Source organism: Triticum dicoccoides, chromosome 1B (genome assembly GCF_002162155.2).
Source record: "Triticum dicoccoides isolate Atlit2015 ecotype Zavitan chromosome 1B, WEW_v2.0, whole genome shotgun sequence".
In the NCBI taxonomy this organism is placed as follows: Eukaryota; Viridiplantae; Streptophyta; class Magnoliopsida; order Poales; family Poaceae; genus Triticum; species Triticum dicoccoides.
The window spans coordinates 454,716,718-454,727,204 of NC_041381.1; the positions used below are offsets into that span (position 1 = coordinate 454,716,718).

The following is a 10,487-nucleotide window of genomic DNA, read 5'->3' on the forward strand; positions in this document are numbered from 1 at the left end:
TGATGTTAGTAACAAGGGTCTTAGGAACCCAAATAGACCATTCAATGTACTCATAAGAAGAAACAACAAATTTAGCATAAACATGCCCATCACTAGCACGGCACAACACATAAGAGGGGTTAAAGTCGCCGGCTTTGTTGGGAGAGATGGCTTTGCACTCTTTGGCATCACCACTCTTCGCATTGTTCTTCTTCTCCTTAGGAGCACCCTCTCCCTCCTTCACAAAGGTTTGCTTGAGCGGGGGAGGTCGATTGGTCTTGTTATCCTTCTCCTTGTTCTTCTTCTTGTTCTTGGACTTGGGTGAGAACCCAACTCCCTCCTTGCCCACAACTTCATTTTGATTGCTCAAAAGGTCATTTAGGTTCTTCTCGCCTTGTATGCATGACACAAGACCTTTCTCGAGTTGTTCCTTCAACTTGACATTCTCCTCCACAAGATGCACATGCTCACAACATGGGTTAGTAGCATTTGCATTATCAATCAAGACCATGTGAGGAAATGTGGCCTTTTCCTTGGTTAGCTTAACTTGGAGTTGAGCATGAGACTCCTTGAGGTTTGCATGAGCACCTTTCAAGACCTTATGGGCCTTGTCAAGTACATCAAACTCCTCCTTGAGTCTAACATGATCAACCCCAAGTTTAGCCTTCTCGGAAGTTAGAACACGAGACACAATAAGAGCATGATCAAGATCTTTCTTTAGTTTGGCATGGTCATCATTGTGTGACTCCTCAAGAGCAAAACGATTCCCACGCTCTTCCTCAAGAGCATTAGAGAGATCCGATATCTCATCGGCATAGTCACGACTATGACCTTCCATCTTAGAGATGGTTTCTTCGTGAGCCTCGATCATGTCATTGGCTTCACCAAGTTGTTCCAAGAGAGCAACGAAGTGCTTCTTGGATTTGCCCTTGAGCTTACTCATGAATGACTCAAATTCATTTACCTCCTCATTAGACCCCTTAACATTATCAAGTCCATCCGTTGAAGGAGGATTAGGAATAATGGTGGTTTTGATGTTGGGGGTTACCTTGTTGGTGGCTTTAGCCATGAGGCACTTGGCGGTGATGTTCTCTTTGGGTGAATCGAAGAGAGACACCCGGGGAGTTGTGGCAATGGCAACGGATGCCATAGCCGTTGCTTCACTATCTTCATCATCATCATCATCCTCACGATATTCTTCTTGAACTACCAACCCGCATGTAGGAGTCTTCTTGGTGAAGTTGTTCTTGTTTGGGAAGGACTTGGCTTTGTCTTTTCGGATGAACTTGCCACCATTGTCTTCCCGCTTCTCGTAAGGACAATCCGCAACGAAGTGGCTCACATTGCAACAGTTGAAACAAGTTCTAACTCGTTGCTTGCCCTTGAGGCCACTTGAGTTGTTCTTGTTGAAGTTGGGTCTTGTATTCTTCTTACTCCAAAATTGTCTTGAGGCAAGAGCCATGTGCTCATGATAATCATACTTCGTGTCTTCGGGGTTGCTCTCCTCATCTTCCTCTTCTTCTTCTTCTTCCACACTAACCTTGGCCTTCAAGGCAAGATTGGGTTTCTTTGCCCTTTGAGAATGGAGCACCGCATTGTCGGCGGTCTTGTCCAAGATGCTCATTGCAACGAACTCATCCAACACTTCACCTGAGGTCATGGAGTGGAAGTCCGGTCTTTGACGAATGATGGAGGACATGGCCTTATTGTAGGGCATCATGGCCTTGAGGAACTTGCGCTTGATCCAATTGTCATCCATGTCCTTGCTCCCATGATCTCGGAGTGCGACCGCGAGTTTGGTCACTCTTCGAAAGAGCTCACGAGGTTCTTCATCTTCTTTCATTGCAAACTCATCGGCTTCATCTTGCACAACTTCATAGTTGGAGCATTGAATGCTAGCACTTCCTTGATAGAGAGACACAACACATTTCCATGCGTCTTTAGCCATGGCATGAGGACGAAGACGAGGGAGATCTTCGGGAAGGATTGCATCTTGGATGATTAAGAGAGCACTTTCATTGAATTGATTATCCACGGCTTCTCGAGGGGTGAAGTTGCTTGGGTCATGTGGATAGAAACCTTCTTCTATAATTCTCCAAAGATTAGTATTCACATGCTTTAAATGACGCTTGAAACGATAAACCCAAGCATCAAAATCCTCATTTTTCACAATCTTAGGAGGTGGACCGGCATGATTTAAATGAGTAGTTGGAATCGGTCCACCATAAGTAGGAGGTTCCACATGGGCAAAGATGCCGGAGCCATTTCTACCACTAGTAGAAGGACCTTTTTCACTATTAGCTTCCCCCTTGTCGGAGGTGGCATCCGTCACCTTGTTAGTGGGATCACCCACTTTCATCGGCGAGGTAGATAGTTTAAGTCCTTCTAGGAATTCAGAAAACATGCTTTTAACCTCGGCCGTCATGGAGGTTTTCAATGTGTCTAAAGCCACATTGAATTCCTCATGTGAGACCGAGGTTCCCCCTTCGGCCGAAGACGAGATAGGACTCCCACCGGAGTGCTCCTCCGCACCGTCGTTGATGTCAACCATACTCTTCGGACGGCAAAGTCCTTAATAAAGAGACGAGGCTCTGATACCAATTGAAAGGATCGATATGGTTGACTAGAGGGGGGTGAATAGGCAACTAATAATTTTTAGACTTTTCTTTAACAATTTAAACCTTGCAACGAAATAGGTTGTCTAGATGTGCAACTACGTGGAGAACCTATATGATGCAAAGACAACTAGCACACAAGCAAGCAATAGATACAACACAAGTAAGCTTGCAAAAGTAAAGGCACGAGATAACCAAGAGTGGAGCCGGTGGAGACGAGGATGTGTTACCGAAGTTCCTTCCTTTTAAAGGGAAGTACGTCTCCGTTAGAGCGGTGTGGAGGCACAATGCTCCCCAAGAAGCCACTAGGGCCACTGTAATCTCCTCACGCCCTCACACAATGCGAGATGCCGTGATTCCACTATTGGTGCCCTTGAAGGCGGTGACTGAACCTTTACAAACAAGATTGGGGCTATCTCCACAACACTTGGAGGCTCCCAACAACACCACGAAGCTTCACCACAATGGACTATGGCTTCGAGGTGACCTCAACCGTCTAGGGTGCTCAACACCCAAGAGTACCAATATCCGCTAGGGATAAGTGGGGGGAATCAAATTTCTCTTGGTGGAAGTGTAGATCGGGGCCTTCTCAACCAATCCCAAGCAAATCAACAAGTTTGATTGGCTAGGGAGAGAGATCGGGCGAAAATGGAGCTTGGAGCAACAATGGAGCTTTGGGGGAAAGAGGTAAGTCAACTTTGGGGAAGAAGAAACCTTTATATAGTGGGGGAAACAATCCAACCGTTACCCACCAACCAGCCACGCACAGAGCGGTACTACCGCTTGGACAGGGTGGTACTACCGCTCCCTTCCAGCGGTACTGCCGCGCTGATGAGGGGAGCAGGGTCCTGGCCCCAGAGCGGTACTGCCGCAGAAGAATAGGCGGTACTACCGCTTGGAGCGGTACTACCGCCCCTACTGCCGCTACTAGTACTATAAAACCCGACACAAAAAACAGCAGTCAAGAATCGAGGCGGTAGTAGCCCGGAACCACTGCGGTACTATGGCCGAAGCTCACAAGCGGTACTACCGCTCGGGGAGTGGTACTACCGCTCGGGGAGCGGTACTACTGCTCGAGGAGCGGTACTACCGCTTGACGAGCTTCGGCGGTACTACCGCTGAAGACCGCGGTACTACCGCTGGGACAGGACAGGCAGGCACAGATTAAGGAAAGATAGCTCCAACGAAGCGGAAAGAAGCATCGAGTGTGATAGGGATGTGTACGTGTTGATTCCACCCTAGCCTTACCAAAGCGAATCCCCTCTTGATAGTACGGTGACTCCTACGAAACTATACCACCAGCATAGAAACGAAGGAGCTACACCATCTTGAATAAAACACCAAGGGGAAGTAATCGTCTCATGCCAAAGGATGAATCTCTGAAAGAACTCAACACACACGATTAGTCCACAAAAGCATTGTCATCAATCACCAAAACATCTTGGGGATAAATATGCCCTTACAACCTGGATGCTCATATTGGATCCTACATATTCTACGAAGATCTTTATCGGTCAAACCGCATAACAACATATGTTGTTCCCTTTGTCATCGGTATGTTACTTGCCTGAGATTCAATCGTCGGTATCTCAATACCTAGTTCAATCTCGTTATCGGCAAGTCTCTTTACTTGTTATGTAATGCATCATCCCGTAACTAACTCATTAGCTACATTGCTTGCAAGGCTTATAGTGATGCGCATTACCGAGAGGGCCCAGAGATACCTCTCCGACAATCGGAGAGACAAATCCTAATCTCGAAATACGTCAACTCAACAAGTACCTTCGGAGACACCTATAGAGCACCTTTATAATCATCTAGTTATGTTGTGATGTTTGGTAGCACACAAAGTGTTCCTCCGGTAAGCGGGAGTTACATAATCTCATAGTCATAGGAACATGTATAAGTCATGAAGAAAGCAATAGCAACACACTAAACGATCAAGTGCTAGGTTAACGGAATGGGTCAAGTCAACCACATCATTCTCGTAATGATGTGATCCCGTTAATCAAATGACAACTCATGTCTATTGTTAGGAAACTTAACCATCTTTGATTCACGAGCTAGTCAAGTAGAGGCATACTAGTGACGCTATGTTTATCTATGTATTCACACATGTATTATGTCTCCGGGTAATACAATTCTAGCATGAATAATAAACATTTATCATGATATGAGGATATAAATAATAACTTTATTATTGCCTCTAGGGCATATTTCCTTCATTGATATGTGGGTGGACCGGTGCTTGGGTGCTGCCCTTACTTGGACAAGCATCCCACTTATGATTAACCCCTATTGCAAGCATCCGGAACTACAAAAGAAGTATTAATGTAAACCTAACCACATCATTAGACATATGGATCCAAATCAGCCCCTTACGAAGCAACGCATAAACTAGGGTTTAAGCTTCTGTCACTCTAGCAACCCATCATCTACTTATTACTTCCCAATGCCTTCCTTTAGGCCCAAATAATGCTGAAGTGTTATGTAATCGACGTTCACATAACACCACTAGAGGAGAGACAACATACATCTCATCAAAATATCGAACGAATACCAAATTCACATGATTACTAATAGCAAGACTTCACCTATGTCCTCAGGAACAAAAGTAACTACTCACAAAGCATATTCATGTTCATAATCAGAGGAGTATTAATATGCATTAAGGATCTGAACATATGATCTTCCACCAAGTAAACCAATTAGCATCAACTACAAGGAGTAATCAACACTACTAGCAACCCACAGGTACCAATTTATGGTTTTGATACAAGATTGGATACAAGAGATGAACCAGGGTTTTGAGAGGAGATTGTGCTGGTGAAGATGTTGATGGAGATTGACCCCCTCCCGATGAGAGGATCGTTGGTGATGATTTCCCCCTCCCGGAGGGAAGTTTCCCCGGCAGAACAGCTCCACCGGAGCCCTAGATTGGTTCCGCCAGGGTTCTGCCTCGTGGCGGCGGAGTTTCGGCCCGTAAGCTTGCTTCTGATTTTTTTTCTAGGGTAAAAGCCTTCATATAGCAGAAGATGGGCACCGGAGGGCCATCAGGGGGCCCAGGAGACAGGGGCGCGCCCAGTAGGGGTGGGCGTGCCCCCCACCCTCCTGGCCAGGGTGTGGGCCCCCTCTGGTGTTTTCTTCGCTCAATAATTCTTATTAATTCCAAAAATGACTTTCGTGGAGTTTCAGGATTTTTGGAGCTGTGCAGAATAGGTTTCCAATATTTGCTCCTTTTCCAGCCAGAATTCCAGCTGCCGGCATTCCCCCTCTTCATGGTAAACCTTTTAAAATAAGAGAGAATAGCCATAAGTATTGAGACATAATGTGTAATAACAACCCATAATGCAATAAATATTGATATAAAAGCATAATGCAAAATGGACGTATGAACCCCCCTAGAAGATCATCCATCTTCTGCGCCCTCTTGTGTACGCGACGGCTCACTATTCTCAATTATGGTGAAGCCTAAGGTACTGTTAGCAGATCGTCGACAGCCAGAGCCGATATTGTCAGAACCTTGTAAGAAGCAACACCATGCCTTCGATGAGTTGAACAGAAGCAACACTCGAGGGAAGCATAGCAATAACATGAACCCTCACAATCACATGTGATCTAGATGCAACCTGCACCTACTCATAAGCCTGCTCATGATGCCACTGTTGGGAAACGTAGTAGAAAACAAAAAAACGCATCTACGATCACTCAAGATCAATATGAAGATGCATAATGGGTTGGGATCACGATCGTTACCGTCACCGCATTGCAGCAGAAGAAGAATGTGTCAGTGTAGATCGTACTTGGAGTCCCTCGAACCGTCGATGAATGATCCCTCGTACCGCCCACGAACAGTTCCTCGAACTGAAGACCAAAAGCATGACCTCTCTACTTGGTTGCAAGCATGCAACCTTCACGATCTAGCAGCGCTTAGCCATCCAGAGCTAATCGTCGCCGGAGAATTGGAGGGAGGAGATTAGAACCATAGGTGACTTCTAATTATAAGGACAAGAGGATTAGCCTAGCTCTAATTAGTCAACGAGGATCAACTAGAACTAGAACTAGAATAACTAGAGGAGGCTCTAAAACTTGTATATACAAAAGAACAAAAAAACCTAGTATATAGGTTGGAGGAGGAGGGGGCAGCCACCAAGGAGAGAAAGACCCTCCTTGGCTGGGCAAGGGCAAAATGGAGGGGGGAAATTCGCAGTTGGGTTCAACGAAAAGAACTTTACGTTTGTGTGGGCAACAACATGCATCTTATTGGTCTGATTTTTTTAGGGAAACAACAGGACTCTGCTGTGTATTTTTATCAATTTTTAAATAAATATTACAAAGTTTAGTCCAGAAAAGGAAAACAAATAGCTATACAGGCAAAAAGAAAACAACACAAAGCTAAGAAAAACTAAGAGGAGAATACAATAACAACAACAGCAACAAACAGGGACATAACAACAAATATACAAGGTGGTCATCTAAAGGACTGGACCCAATCTTCAAAGCCTCCATTATTCTTTCTCTTTGCTCCGTAAATAATACACTTAAGCTCTTCTTTGAAATTTTTTCCTGCAAACATATAGACTCAGGGGTATGTGCTTGAATATAGAATCGTTCCTCGTGGTGCAGATTGCCCAAGATGCCAAAATGATATTTCAAGTGCAAAAGGCACATCCAGTAGATGCTTTAATTGATCAACTTCTGATCGAAGACCCAGGAAAGTAGGGACCCAAGAAAAGCATAGATAAGACCAGTAAAGTTGTGCAAATGGACACTGAAAGAAGAGATGATCTCTTGTTTCAATATATGTCGATTGCATAGTGTACACATATAATCTTCCAAGAAGAAAATTTTTTCTTTGTAATAGAGCTCTTGTATTGACCCTCTCATTGCTCACCAGCCAAAAGAAAATTTTGTGTTTGAGTTGGCAACATCTTTTCCATATCCATCTTACCACATGTATGATTTTGGTAGTCAGGTGCAAGCAATCTACATGTTGTACAGACCTTGTAATGATGTGATCATGTAAGTAGTTGTCAGACATCTGCATTTCTTGTGAGCTCAAGTCCTTGAATAAATAACTAAAACTCCTGATATTGCTCATAGGCTTCCTTGAACAGGGATAGATTAAAAAGTGCAGTTAGATCCTCGTCTGATGTACATCAAACACAGAGATGTGCTGATTTAAGGCAATAGTGCAAAATGAGGCCAACTTTCAACCTTGTGGGCAACAAAGTGGACTCTTTCGGCCTCGTAGACAACGAAAATACCACTCTTCGTCCTCTGGACAATAAAGTGGACTCTTTTGGCCGCGCTAGCAATGAAGCACTTCTCTTCATCCGCGCCGGCAACGACACGGTGCTATAATTAAAATTTCTGTAAAAATGATTATATTTTTGGGATTTTGTGAAGTGTAAAAATTATTTTAAAAAATCTAATTTCTGGCCTGATAATCCCCTTGCTGGTAAATGATGCAACTATTATTGTGAATGCATAAAGGAGTTTTGATGTGTGAGAAAAGCAGCAAAATAAAATAAAATATCTCAGCTCACGAGTCACGACCAAATGCGAGCAACCATCAAGTGCTCCGCCACCGGAAAAGAAACCGAGCGGGTTATCCAGATCTCTCGTGTCGTCGTGGCTTATTCTTCCGCCACCCACCCATCCCGCGTCCGCTGCCGAGTATAGTGAGTAGAGATGAAATGCCGCCGCCGTCGATGGTGCTGCAGCTCCCACGGCTGGGCCGATTCGCCGGAGTAACGGCGGCACCTGCATTCCAAGACGGAGCCCGCAACTTGAATTCCCATGGGTGCCACAGCAGCCGGCGCTCCTCCTCGTCCAGCAGCAGAAGCAGCAGCTGGTTCTCCTCCAACGCCGAGAATCCCGGCCCCGACACCAGAGACGATAACAGGACTAGTAGTAGGAGGTGGTGGTCCGATGACCAATTCGACGTGGAGGAGGAGGAGGAGGAGGAATTCGGGAGCGAGGGCTCGTTTGGTTCTGCAAGGGAGATGTTCGACGAGCCATGGTTTACCAAGGTACTTGCTCATGCTCAGATTTCCTCGCGGTAATTTACTCAGATGTGTCATGTGTGTGGTAACTACAACTGGAGTAGTATTATCTATGGCGGCAGGTGTTCAGGGTGTACGGGTATGTGCTCCCGGTGCTGCTGGCGTCCATGCTGGTGACAACGGGGCCACAGGCTTTCCTCATGGCCATGGCCATCCCGCTCGCCCAGTCCGTTCTCTCTTTCGCCATTTCCAAGATTGGTTCATTTGGCCGGCGCCGCCGTGACGAAGAAGAATATGACGACGATGGTTACTATTATTCCGATTACGGCAGCGGCGGCTGGGAAGCTGAAGAACAGTATAGCAGCAACTCCTCGACATACAGAGGAGACAGCAGCACTAGTAGCAGCAGGTACCAGCAGCAGCAACAGGAGGAATCTGCAGATTCAGATCCAACGGTAGAATCAGGTGATATTGACGGTACCACCGGGCACCGGCGCCGCAGCTAGAAGTGAAAGTGGTAATATCGGTTTTGGAGGATGGGACGAGCTGGAAGAAGGCGACGACCGCCGCAGCAGCAGCAGGTGGCGTGCACGAGCGTCGCCGGCGGATACTGCTACCGCTGGTGGTGCAGTGAGAACGAGTAGACCACCTGCAACTAGAAGGAGAAGAAGCAGAGGAGCTGCGGCTGCAAGGTACAGGCAGGCGCCCCTGCCGATGCGCTTGCTCGTCGCGCTCTTCCCATTCCTGGGTTCATGGTTCAGAATTTTGCTCTAATTCCATAAATTAGGGTCAATTCCTCCACGAAGAATATTTATCGTTCGATCCTCACGATCGAGTGTGTGTATTACCATTTGTTTTTTGAATCAGATGTATTACCAGTATAATTTTTTAGAAAGAATATGTTCCTGCTAGAAAAACGAGGCAGTAATTGCTGAAATTTAGTCTATTTTGGGACAGCCCAATAATTATTTCAAAAATTCCTAATAAATTCTAGATGCTCACTTAGACCATTCGTGCAAGGCAAGGGATACTATTAAAGTTTAGTCTCACATTGCTAGTTTAATAGGAGTTGGACCTCCTTATAAAGAAGGTTTTTTCCCCACTTGTATGAGCATAAGAACAAGAGGGACATGCACGCGCGCTCCTCCTCCCCCACCGCCCGCCTCGGCACGACGCGTTGCGCCGCGAGCCGAGCCGATGTCTAAATTTTTGCCAGGCATGACGGGTATACGAAAGGTCACACGGACGCTGAAAAGATTTTTGTGATAGTGGAGTTTGAATGCGAATGGTGCAGCCCTTCGGCTGCTGGCTGTTCGCTTCATCTCCGTCTCTTCGTTTCACCTTCCGTCGATGCTGTCAGGACCCCGACTCAATGCCACATCGATCTAGCATGTAACACCTCATATCACTTTGCGGCCTCACGCACGGTATTTCCACGGGTGTCGCCTTACCTTTGCCCGGGACCGTTTGCGCCTTTTGGCACACGTATATGACAGTGTCGCTAGCATCCATATGATAAGGAGCCCGGGCTGACATGGCTAGTCGTAAACCCAAAGTGGCACAGACTTACAGGGACAGGCATCCATGACCCAGCATCGAATGTGTCGGTCATCAGCGAGTGAATCCAGGCTGTAGCACTGGGCTAGCAGGACTCCGGTGAACCGGGCTGTAGCGGGCTAACAGGACTCTGGTATTCATCGCGTGACATTTCCCCGAAGGGACAGACACAGGAACGAAGAAGGACACATGCCGGCCAGCCTAAGTGTTCCGGAGCAGTAGCAAGCTACCATGGCTCAGTGAAACACTAGGAGACATTTCCCCGTAAGAGAGGCTACTAAAGATAAACAACTAGATGGTCAGATCCCACACATACCAAGCATTTCAA

General features: G+C 46.2%; 1 pseudogene; it reads left to right on the plus strand.

Moving 5' to 3' along the window:
- Positions 1 to 8,176: 8,176 nt before the first annotated feature.
- Positions 8,177 to 9,607, plus strand: LOC119340877 (annotated as a pseudogene).
- The last annotated feature ends 880 nt before the right edge of the window (positions 9,608 to 10,487 follow it).